At 47.7% G+C, this 12,001-nt stretch overlaps 1 protein-coding gene across 1 annotated transcript in view; it reads right to left on the reverse strand.

Moving 5' to 3' along the window:
- The window catches only part of SMPD3 (sphingomyelin phosphodiesterase 3), an 82,665-nt gene extending 71,260 nt beyond the window's left edge, over positions 1-11,405 (reverse strand). The window contains exon 1 of the mRNA XM_055304993.1: positions 11,274-11,405. The gene's annotated coding sequence lies outside the window, so the exon portion shown is untranslated. The remainder of the gene's footprint in view (positions 1-11,273) is intronic.
- Positions 11,406-12,001: the final 596 nt, after the last annotated feature.

Below are 12,001 nucleotides of genomic sequence, written 5' to 3' on the forward strand. Positions count from 1 at the left end.
TCCTTGTTCTGCTTTGGAATTGACTAACCCCATAAGGACAGGCACTAAGCCTCATTCACTTCCATCTCTCCGATGCCTGGCACAAGGCTTAGCACACAGTATGTCAAGCGCGTGAGCAAACTATGAACACTTGGTGAGCACCTACTGTTCTAGGCCCCAAGCTGGGGGCCGATCACAGGAACATCTAAAAACTGGGGTCAGAATGATCAGGTAAATGGTAAATGATCAGGTAAATGGTAAATTCTAAATATTTTTTTTATTTTTTATTTATGATAGTCAGAGAGAGAGAGAGAGAGAGAGAGAGAGAGAGGCAGAGGGAGAAGCAGGCTCCATGCACTGGGAGCCCGACATGGGATTCGATCCCGGGTCTCCAGGATCGTGCCCTGGGCCAAAGGCAGGCGCCAAACCGCTGCGCCACCCAGGGATCCTGGTAAAGATATTCTAAAGTAAGCACAGCTGTACTTTCCGATGCCCACCCACTCTAAACATCCATACCTTCATTATTATGATTTCCCAATTTGATTTTATCCTTCAAAAGTCACCATTCCACCCTGTTGCATCCAGTGTTTGACACATCAATTGTTACTGGGGTCAGTGGCCACAGGAGCCCTTAACATTCTATTACCAAGTGTTTGTCATTTCTTTTTAAATTTATTTTTATTTATTTAAGATTTTATTTATTTATTCATGAGAGACACACACACAGAGAAAGAAGCAGAGACACAGGCAGAGGGAGAAGCAGGCTTCATGCAGGGAACCTGACTTGGGACTCGATCCCGGGTCTCCAGGATCACGGCCTGGGCCAAAGGCAGGCGCTAAACCGCTGAGCCACCTGGGCTGCCGGTGTTTGTCATTTCTTATTAATGATATATTTAAAATCCCTAGGGACTTGTTCCTGGCTAACTTGTCAAGACCCCTGTGGCCTTGCTGACCTGTTTATTTATCCTTCCAGAACTGTGGAGGGCATCACTTTCTAGAGAAAACATAGTATGGCATCATGATCTCTTTCATTTTCTATCATCTTGCACATCAAAACTCCTTTACTTATCAAGGCGCTCTCTCATGACTGTGGAAGTTCCCTCCCCAAGGCCTCACACCCTTCACAGAACTGCAGGGGCCTCTAGGAAGAAATGCCACATCTGGGCCCCTCTCCCTTCCTGTCTTTGTTTTCCATTGTTATTAGAAACATAGTCCCAGAGAGAAATCAGGTGGTCAGCAGCTACTGCAGCCATTAGAAAGGACAGACTTTTCTTCTAACCCCCTCTAAGGAGAATGGGGTTTGGTCTCTAATCTCTGCAGTTTGCAGAGAAATAAGCACAGCGAATTTACAATGGCAAATTCAGAAACACTTCATTTTGTGAAACAGCTCTCTACAAAGGAGGCGCGGGGGGGGGGGGGCACTGGCTGACAGGTGCTGCATCCAAAAGGGACTACGGGATTTGCAATGACCCTGACACAGGCCCTCACAGCAGCCACCCTGGGAGGCTGCTACTCAGGCAGGGGTGTCACTGGGAAATCAGACCAAAGGATAACACTGCCTGCTTCCCAGAGCACAGAGAAAAGGACTCAGCCCAGTGGGCAAGGCTTCTGCCTCCCCCCTACAAAAAGGCCTCCAAAGCTTTTTGCCTGAGTTTGAGCACTGCAGCTGTGCTTGGCATCTGTGTTCCTGGCAGCCCGTGCTGCCTGCCACTCGACACAGGCAGCAATGCTGGTAGCAGACCTCCCACCCTTTTACTGCCTAGGGCTTTTGTGAAGATCAAGTGAAAGAAAAGGCTAGGCACATGGTTCGGAAAGCAGAGAGCAATGGTAGGAATGCTGGATTGTGGTGGTGTCTGGCCGCCCTCTCCGCAAACTGGCTTTGGGCATGCATGGTCACCTGCTCCGCACGGCAACCATATGCCCAAGTTCAGTGAGCTGCCTCCAACTGGTGCCTTCAGATTTCACATCCCTTCTTTTGCCTATGAACTTTTTTGGTTTTCTAGCTTGTTAACTTGACATCCAAGACTTTCCAAACCTCTATTTCGTATTGAAAACCTCTTCTCCATTTCAGGGCCCCCAGCACACCTCATTGGTGTTCCCAGCCCTATTCATTTGATCATAGCTTTTCCCTGTCTTCCCTCTTCACTGTACTCACCCTTCAGAGCCTCTCCATATTGTACCCCTTCTTGAAGACCAAGCAGAAGACCTCTATACAGGCTAATCAATGAATCATCTTGCCCTCTTTCAAAATAACAGTTATTGGGTTCCTGCTGACATTGAATCAGAGAGGACATTGATCACAGCGGTCAAGAGAAGGTTTTACAGTCAAATTGCCTGGGTTGGGGTCCTGGTTCCACATCTTACTGCTTGTGTGACCTTGAGCAAGTTAAAGTATCTGAGCATTGCTTTCCTCAGCTATAACGTAGAATAATAGTGGTATCTCTTTTTATACATATAAAGTGCTGAGCACATTGCCTGATGCACTGTAAACATTCAATAAAAGAAAGTTAGTATTACCTTAAGAATTTTCTTATAAGTTGTCATATAATGGCCATAGCAACCCAGGGAAAGTAGGTTTTATTGCCCCAGATGAGAAAAATGAGGCTCAGAAAGGTTAAAACTTGCCCACCACATTGGTGGTGAAGCTGAGATTCAGATTCAGGTCTGTCTGACTGGGATCCATTGCTTTAGCCAAATGCCATAGCCAACCCGCCTTCATCAGGCCTCTTGGGCTTACTTTAGCCCTTGTTCCTTGGTTCACTCTGTACATTAACATCTCTCTTCTCCTCAGCCAGACCCTGGGCTCTTCCAGAACAAGGTTTTCCAAAATGTACCATTCTGCATTTGTTGAGTGAACAAGAGGGAATGGAAGGGGGAAAATGCATTTTAAGATCAGAACTTATCCCAAGAGAACTTAGTACTGGTATTTAGGTCTCTGGAAGTCATGGGTCTCTCAACAGAACCAGGGGTGAGCCTGCCTACAGGCTCTTCCCCACCTCAATCCGCCCATCATACTTTAACCCCAGACATCTGTCTATGTTGTTCTCATCTGCCAAAATACTTTCAGGGATCTCCACACTTGCTGTATAACTAGTCTGAGTGTTTTCTCTAGAGTCCGATCTGCTTTGTCAACAGAAGTCCTCATTCAGCTTAACATACATTTCTTTGGTCCAGAAAGCAAACTTTTGGAAGAAGAATAGATATTCCAGGATAGCAGTAATGTGCTGCCTCAGAGCTGTGCAGTGGGTGGACCCATGGCCTGCTCTAAGAGCCTAGAGAACATGGTTCTCTGGGGGCTATGGTTTCTAGATTTATGTCCCATTTATTTTTAAAGCAAAGCTGCGTGTAAAGTGCTCTAAACACTAAGGTCAGAATTTGAGAAGAAATATGATGGAGAACAATGCCCATTTTGCTACTTGCTTTACCATCCCAGGAAAGAAACTTCACATGTGTTAATAGGACAGAGAGAAGAGCATGAAAGATTGTGTAGGGTCCCCAAAGTTACTGAGAACCTACATTTTGGTGCAGACACACTTATCAGATGAAACTGTCCTTTCAACCTCCTGTTAAAGAATATCTGAAATTTCATTTCATGAAAGCTACCATTTTTGAGCACTTACTATGTACAGGGTGTTTTATTTGCATTATCTAATACAGTCCTTACCACAACCTGCAAGAGAGGTGGTGCTAGCTCCATTTTATAGAGAAAACTGATACTTTTTAAAAAAATATTTTAAGTAATCTTTACACCCCATGTGGGGCTTGAGCCCACAACCCTGAGATCAAAAGTCATTTACTCCACCAACTGAGCCAATCCATGTGCCCCTACAGTATCTTGGTCAAGGCCAATGGGGAAAAAAAAAGACCAATGGGTAGCAGAGTGGCTTTGACCTCACATGTGTCTGACTCCACCAAGGATCTTTCTCCTAGAGCATAAGGCTTATATTTCCCTAGGAATCTTGGAGTCAAAGAGACTTAGAGCTCTTGGGTCATCTGCTCTTAGTATACTTTGATCATCTTCTTCCTCAACTCATTTAGCAGAGGTCAAGACCTGGGCATAATGCAATTAGCTAATTTGTTTATCCATTGTATGCTTATGTAAATGGCTTGAAATCTTTCCTCAGTATCATTATCTGCCAGAAAATTGGGGCCACATCAAGGTAGTTCATGAGCTTATACTGAGCAAATATTTCCAGTCCTGTTTTAAGTAGTAGTAAATCTTTTCCTTTATTTATCTGAAAATTGCTTGTTCTTTCTGTTGCCTCTGCCTTGTAAGATTCTCTAAGCCCCTTCTGATAATAACAATAGTTAATATTAATTGAGTACACACTATGTACTAGCCACTGTTCTAAGGGATTTGACTCAACCAAAGAGGTAGGCTCTGTTATCCTCATTTTACAGGTGAGGAAATAGAAGCACAGAGAGATCAATCAACTTGTTCAGGGTCACACAGCCCAAGTGGGAAAGCTACTATTCATCTCAGGTTGACTGATTATAGAACCTCCTTTGCTAAATGCCTTAGTTTGTAAAGAACATTTCCTCTTGAGTGGAAGCACTCTAGAAGAGCATTATTCAGTAGAAATATGAGCTATAAATGCAAGCCACATATATAATTATAAATTTCCTAGTATACACATTAAGAAAGTAAACAAATGAAATTAATTTTAATATATTTTATTTAAACCCAATATATCAAAAATATTACTTCAATCTACATTAACATTATTAATGATATACTTTATATTCTTTTTTCATACTAATTTTTCAAAATCTAGTGTATATTTTATACTTACAGTGCATCTCCGTTTGGACTAGCCACATTTCAAGTGCTCAATAGCCGCATGTGGTTACTATCTTGGACAACAGGATATAAACAGGCATTCTTCTTTTTGTATTTCATTTATGATTTGTTTCTCTTATAACTTTAAGTTTTGCATTAAGATTAGATCAAAGAAGGCTATGTTAATGAAAATGTGCCCTTTGGATAATTTGGTGAGCAGAACAGTTTACTTTGTACAACGGAGAGAAGAAGCTTTAGGAATTACTAAAACCTGGGTTCTAATCTCCATCTTCGCTACCCCAGGGGCTGTGTGTGGCCAGTGGCAACCCCAATTTCCCTCAGCCTCTTCATATTAAAAAAGAGATGATGGTTTATGATTATTAAGGTTCTTTCCATTTCTAAAAACTCTATTTACAGCACACACCCTTGTCAGGGGTTCTGCCTCTGTTTCCACTTTCCATTCAAGATTCCTATATGACAGAGCTTGTCCTAAGTTGGACTGTGTGTTCACTATGACCAGCTCTGTGCTTGGCACATTGCAGATACAGGAATATTCATTGGATGAATAAAGTCTTGAGACCCCTGGGTTTCCCAGTTTTTGCCAGAATAACTCTAGCAGTCTTGTCAATTAATTACACTTTTATTTCCTTTCTCATATTGGCATAAAATCTTGATCTAAGTTTTCTGAAGGGTCATAACCAGAATTAAAAACCATTTCCTGATCCTGTTAGCAAAGGAGATGGTGCTCAGCTGTAGGCATAGCTTCCTAGAGACCCCCACAAATAGCTTTCCTCTTAATACATGCTGTTCTGATGTTGAGGAGAGTTAATTAATGACTCTAAATAAGAAAACAATCAAATCTGTCTGCGGTCATATGAGTCAGAGCAGACCCAGATGGGGAGCCAGGTCCTTGGCCTCCAAGTGCCCTCGGGAACAGCAATAGCAGCCTTGCTCCATGCATCAGAGTCTTGCAAGGCCCTAACCTAGAAGGGGAAAGAATTACTGAAAATGGATTGGAGACCCAGCCTGATTTGAGGCATTTTCTTAAAAGGTGAGGCCCCCTATCTGTGTGTTGTGTAGACTGAGATAGAGAGAGGAGAAAAAGCAGAAGTCTGTTCCTCTCTATTCTCTTCAGACGCCTAAACAACAGCTACTGAATGGGGAGTTCTCAGGCACAGGCCCCTTGTGCATGTGGCAAGATTGGGGCAGTTGGCACTGCCACCCTGGGAGGACCAGAGGACATGTAGCTTGAAGCATATCAAACCCCAAACCTGCCTACCTTCAGGCATCCTGCAGCCACATATGAAGACAGAAAAATGGTTATGATGACATAAAGGCAGAAATGTGATGCTTCCCTGAGATTAGCTAATCTCAGGCTTACAACAATGAAAACTTTTATTTTGGAGTTAGAGACTTTGCTGTAAATATCTGAGAATAGGAATATGGGGAAGGAACCCCTTAACAATATCCAAGTGTCCTCATCATTGGAACTGGACAGTGGCAAATGAAGATAAGCCCTATTTCTTTGGTTCTGCATGTATTCTGTGAAATAATATCAGCCTCCTCATTTTCCCACTATTCTTGCAGATTATTAAAAATACATTTTGATGCCATCTAGTCTTGGCTTCTTGTGAAATTGTTCCATTCTGGAAAGAAAACTCTGAAACACTGGCCATGAGGATCATTATACTTCCCTTTCTCTTCCTTGGTAATCAAGTACAAGTATCCTTTTCGCAGGATAATATGTAAAGTATTGTGGTAATATCCTTGATGCATTTGAAAGGACTCTTTATAGCTTATGTCTGAATCTTCGTTGGCCCCCAATCCATTCCTCTAAAATTTGGTTAGAATCTCATAGAGGACAGTTCAAAATTTCAACTTTGCTTCTCCAATAGCAGTAGGAAAAAATAGTGGTAAGAGCAACCTCTGCAGTTTAAGAGATCCAGATTGGAATCTAAACTCTTTTTCTTCTGATCTGTATAATCATGGGCAAGCCCCTTTCCTCTCAAAGCTTCATTTCCTCATCTTGAAAGTGGAAACTACCACTACCATCTACCTCATAGGACTGTGAGGATTAAATACATTCTTACATTTGAAAAGCCTGACTCAGAAATGTTTCCTCTTATTAGCTTGGAATTCTTTAAATAGGGTTTGCCAATGGGTTCATTTGAAGCGATGCAAGAAAAGTCTTTATAGCTCTGTTGCTTCCTATTTCTTTCTATGATGATGAGCTTTAGGGAAATCCTCACAGAGGCCATGCTCGTCAGAGCTTGCTTCTACTCCATGCCCTAAATCCTGCCTTGCCACTAGTGGGTTGGAAGCCAGTGCTCCAGAACCTCGGACAGCTCCACTCCTTTGTGACTGCTGGCAGCCCAAAGGAACTGGAGAGATTTGGGGGATTTTCCCAGAAAGGCTGCATTAGTGTTTGGAATTAGGAATCCCAAGGGCTTCATTCTCATTCGCAGCATGCATGCTATTTGCTTGCATCCTCAGATTCTTAACATGACCAGTTCTCCTGGAGAAATTCTGAGGAGCCTCTCCTCTTCAGAAACCCGTTAACTACACTCATAAGATTTACTAAATCTTCACCCCCTTTCCTTCTCTCCTGTGAACTCCAGGGATTTTTTTGAGCCCAAGAACAGAAACACCACCCACATCTTCCTGTATCTGCTGATATTTAATTTGTTTGGCTTCTGTACAAGGATTAAACATTCTTGATTAACTTCAAGTGAAAGTAATAATGTATGAGCATGAAGAAAGGCTTTACAAGACAAAGAGATTCAGGTATGAATTAAAAGAAACATAAAATAATATTGCCTGTAGGTGATGTTAAGCGCCATTCTCTAATCAGAACAAGCAGGTGGTTCAATTTATGAGATAATTTAGCTTTTCACTCTTCTAATGCAGAACACAACACACATATGCAGTCACCTTCTGAACAGGCAAGGAAGAGATTAAGTCCTATTTTTACTTTATGATACTGAGTCACATAGTTCAATGCAAATCACATGGATGCCAAAGTAAGAACAATACCAGGTATTTAAATACCTCCTTTCCTTTGAGGAGCTCTAAAGATTTTGTGTCTATGTGAAATCCCTTCAGAGTAATTCTGGGAGAAGAGACACACATCACCAGATGAGGATTTAAGACAGCATGTTTCATCCATCTCTCCTACTGCCATGATTTCACGATTAAGTCTGGAAGAGCCAGTGTTTGCCAGTTCTTTGCACTTAGTAATAGCCTCTTGATTTCTACATTTTCTGGGCCATATTGTCAACTAGTGAAAGAAAGCTTATCTTTGAAAATATGTTATTGACTAATTTAATGATGAGGAAGAGAGAAGGATAAAATGGAATAAGAAGGGGAGGTGGGAATCATAGTGGGTGAGGAAGAGATAAATAAGATACCTAAAACATCCTGAGCTTGATAAGATTTTTCCACGCATTTTCCTCATAAGCAGATTTGATGCCCACCCCCAACTGGACAGAAATGTGGACAAAGGCATTTTGGCCCTCTTCAAATACTTCTTCCATTTAAAAAAAAAGATTTTATTTATTTATTTGACAGAGAGTGAGTGAGAAAGCACAAGCAGGGGGAGTTAGCAGAGGGAGAAAAAGGATCCCTGCTGAGCAGCGATCCAGATACACGTGGGGCTCACTCCCAGGACCCTGGGATCATGATCTGGGCTGAAGGCCGACCTTTAACTAAGCCACCCAGGTGCCCCTTCTATATGGGCAAGGACAGTGGCAGTTCCACTGCTTGAACTAGTTTGAAGGAAATGCTATTAAAAACATCAACCTAGGACTCAAAGGCAGACAAGGAGCCCCCAAATAGAAGGGTTTGTGGTTTTTACCTAACAGGGCCCACACCCACCCGGAATCTCCACCCTACGGGAGAGTGTTAGTTGCAAAATTACTACTTTTCCCAGTAGAGGTCGCTGTGGGTACCGGCAGTGGATACTTGTTGAGACTGGACCAGGCAGGGCTGGGCTGGATGGTGGCTCCACTGCCTGGTAACTGCTCTTCCTATGGTTCCACTGACAGCAGTCTAGCCCCTCATCCTACGGGAAGGAGGTCTGTGGTGGGGATTATCTCAAAGCTATACAACGCCTTTGCTGTAAAAGCACAATGAAACTGAGGTCACTTGCTGGAAATGGGCATGTCTGTGGGAGAGCTGTCATCCTCAGAGGTGTCCACTCACAGTAGTATCTCTGTCTCACTAGTGCCCTCTCTGTAGTATACCTGGTATTACTGAGACGCTACCTGCCAATAACCAGCAACCTAGACTATGGCCCTTTGGGACATGAAAGCCAGACTGAAAAAATTTGCCTTGCCACAAAATCTTACACCCACATCATAAGAGACTGTGCTGATGAGCGCCTCAAGCCCCACCTGGAAGCCCACATGGAGGGGTAGGGCGGAATTCTGGGCCTCAGGGGAGCCCATTACAGCAAGATAAGGTTTCTCGGAGATGGGAAAGGCAGGACAATGGTAAGGAATGTTAGGGTCAGACCTGAGACCCCAGAAAGGCTGTAGAGGGCTCCACATACTTGTAAGGTCCTATCTTCTAGGCCACACCCCTGCATGCAGGCTAGGCCGAAGGCAGCCTGAAGCTACCTTCACCCTGAGGACACACACTGAGACCTTAGGTTATTACGGTGGCTTTAGAGTGGAAGGGGCTCCTACCCTGCCTCCACTCCTAGCATCTAAGGTCAGCAGTAAGTGGCTCCTCTTCTCACAACCACACACAGCCAGATTCACAAGCTCACCATGACACACACAGGAACACTGGAGCACACACTGGCACATTCACCCAGTCATACATGTTCACGCTCTGATCCATGCAAACACCTTCGGAACCTGGAATCAAACTTGACCTAACGTGGTTGATGGGGCACAGGGGCGTCCAGTCAGGATGGCCCTCCAGACACTGGCCCACTTAGGTCTCCTGTATCCTGGGACCCTCCCCTCCAGGCGGAGCCCCCCCCCCCGCCCCCGCCTGTCCGCGTCCTCGTGGTCACAGGTCTTGAATGTCTCCCAGAAGGGACCCTGATTACCATCGCACACACGGCATCCTGGGGTACCGGGCCGGCGTAGGGGGGGATGTGCCGGAAAGAAGGGTGCGGGGCATAGTACCCAGCCAGGGCGCAGCCGCCTCCTCCCTCGGGATTTTCCATCCCGGCTCGCGCAGGCCCGAGAGGAGCGAGCGCGCTTTGTCTCCCGCCCGGCTCCTGGCATGTTTCCGCGGAAGCTCTCTCCGCGCCGCGCCCGGAGCCCCCCCTTCCCTGGCCGCGCCCCCCGCCCAGCGGGTGGCGCAGGCCCGCCAGTGCAACGACCGCCGCTTTGTCCTACGGAGGATGCTTGGGCCGAGCGCAAAAGCCGGGTTCCCGAAGCGGCCGCCGCGCGCCCTAGAAGCAGGTAGCCAGATCTAGGGCGCGCCTTGCATTTAGCCGAGCAGCCCCAAAGGTCTGGGGGCGCAGGGGGAGTCTCCCCCGAGCTTCGGAGTGCTAGAAAGGGGACCCGCCCCGTCCCGCCCGCACGTGCCCATCCTCGTCGGGCTCCCTGCAGCGGTGCAGAAGCCGGGTCGCGGGCGAGGCGGGACGGGGCGGGGCTGGGAGGGTCGTCTCGACTTTTGGCCCTTGGCCTGGATCCAGGTAGAGAGGGCCTAGGAGGTAAGGCTCAGGTAGGGAGAGGTAGGGAGGACTCCCTCCACGCCTCTTACTTTCCCCCACCGCACATCCACACCCAGCCCACTCGGACCTTAGGCGAGGGGCCCTGAGCATGAGCATCGAGAACCCCGAGAATCCGCCAGTGCTCTCCGGTGCCGGCCACTTCAAGCACAGTGGAGAAGGTCTCCCAGCCTTAGCTCCTCACATCCCAACCCCCTCCCCCCAATAACCTAGGCGGGTCCAAGTGGGAGGAGGAAGAGTCCCCTGTCTCCATCCCCATCCCGTTTCTCCTCTTCACAAAAACCTAGGCTTCAGGAAAGGGGTGGCATGGAAAGGATCTATCTGACATCCCAACAGCCCCTCCCCAATAAGCCCAGGAAGGTCTGAGCAGAGGAGGAAGAGCCCCTCGTTCTCATCCATCGTACCCAGACCCCCTTTGTAACCTCAAGCAGTACAGGTGTTGTGGGGAAGGGTCCGCCTGCCTCAGAACCTTTCATCCCGTAACACTCCCTCCCATCGTCAATAATCCAAGCAGCCTCGTTTTCAAGCACGGGGGTGGGGGAAGGCTCCAAGCTCCCCAACGCCCTCTCGGTAGAGATGGGGGGGGTCCCTCCAGCCCTTGCCCCTCACACTCTCACACTGCGCCTCCACCATAAAACAAAAACTAACCCAAGCAGCTCCGACTTCAGGCGCCGGGCCACAGGGAGGCCCTCGAGTCAATCAGCAGCTCTTCGGGACAGATGGTCTTGGGGGCGGTGAGGAGAGGTCCCATGAACTCCCCAGGCCCCCTCATATCTCAGTTCATTCCCTCCCCAATGAAACAAAAGCGAACCCAGCAGCACCGACCTCAAAGAGGAGGGAGGGCTGTCAGCGCTCGGCAGCGCAACCAGCTCCTCTGGGCTCCTCACTGCCCGGCTTTCCCGCGGTGGCTCTCGCGGCGGCGGCGGCGGCGGCGGCGGCGGCGGCGGCGGCGGCGGCGGCGGCGGCGGCGGCGGCGGCGGCGGCGGCGGCGGCGGCGGCGGCGGCGGCGGCGGCGGCGGCCACCGCAGCTCTCGCGTCCGGAACCTCCCTCGGACTCAGCACCTGGAGCTGCGAACAGCTCCGCGCCTCATTCCGCTGACTCCGCCTCCCCTGCGCCGCCGTAGCCAATGGCGATCTTGGCCCCGCCCACGAGGCCGCCCATTGGGGGCGCCTACTCCGTTCTCTTCTGTCCAGCCTGCTGGTTTCTCGGGCTCTCCATCAAGACCGCATCCCCCAGAGGCTGCCGGAGTTTTTGCACAGCCTTCTGGAACTTGTAGTCCTTTAAGGACGCGGAGGGGGCTTATGCCGCAGGCAGGTAACCGAAGGTGGACTTCATTTCCCAGGGTGCATGGAGCAACCGAGGCGCTGAGGAGGGCGGGAGGAACTGTTTCCATAGCAAAGGCGGCTGGTTGGGGACTGCTGACGGAGAAATGGGGCAGGCCGCGGGACCATCGGATTGTGCGTGACTTCGGGCAGCCCCTTGGGAGGGCGTTTCGATTTTTTTTTTCTTTTTTCTTCTCGATACCCATCACTGGACTTTGGGCCTCAGTTTT

This window comes from Nyctereutes procyonoides, unplaced genomic scaffold (assembly GCF_905146905.1).
Source record: "Nyctereutes procyonoides isolate TBG_1078 unplaced genomic scaffold, NYPRO_anot_genome, whole genome shotgun sequence".
NCBI lineage: Eukaryota > Metazoa > Chordata > Mammalia > Carnivora > Canidae > Nyctereutes > Nyctereutes procyonoides.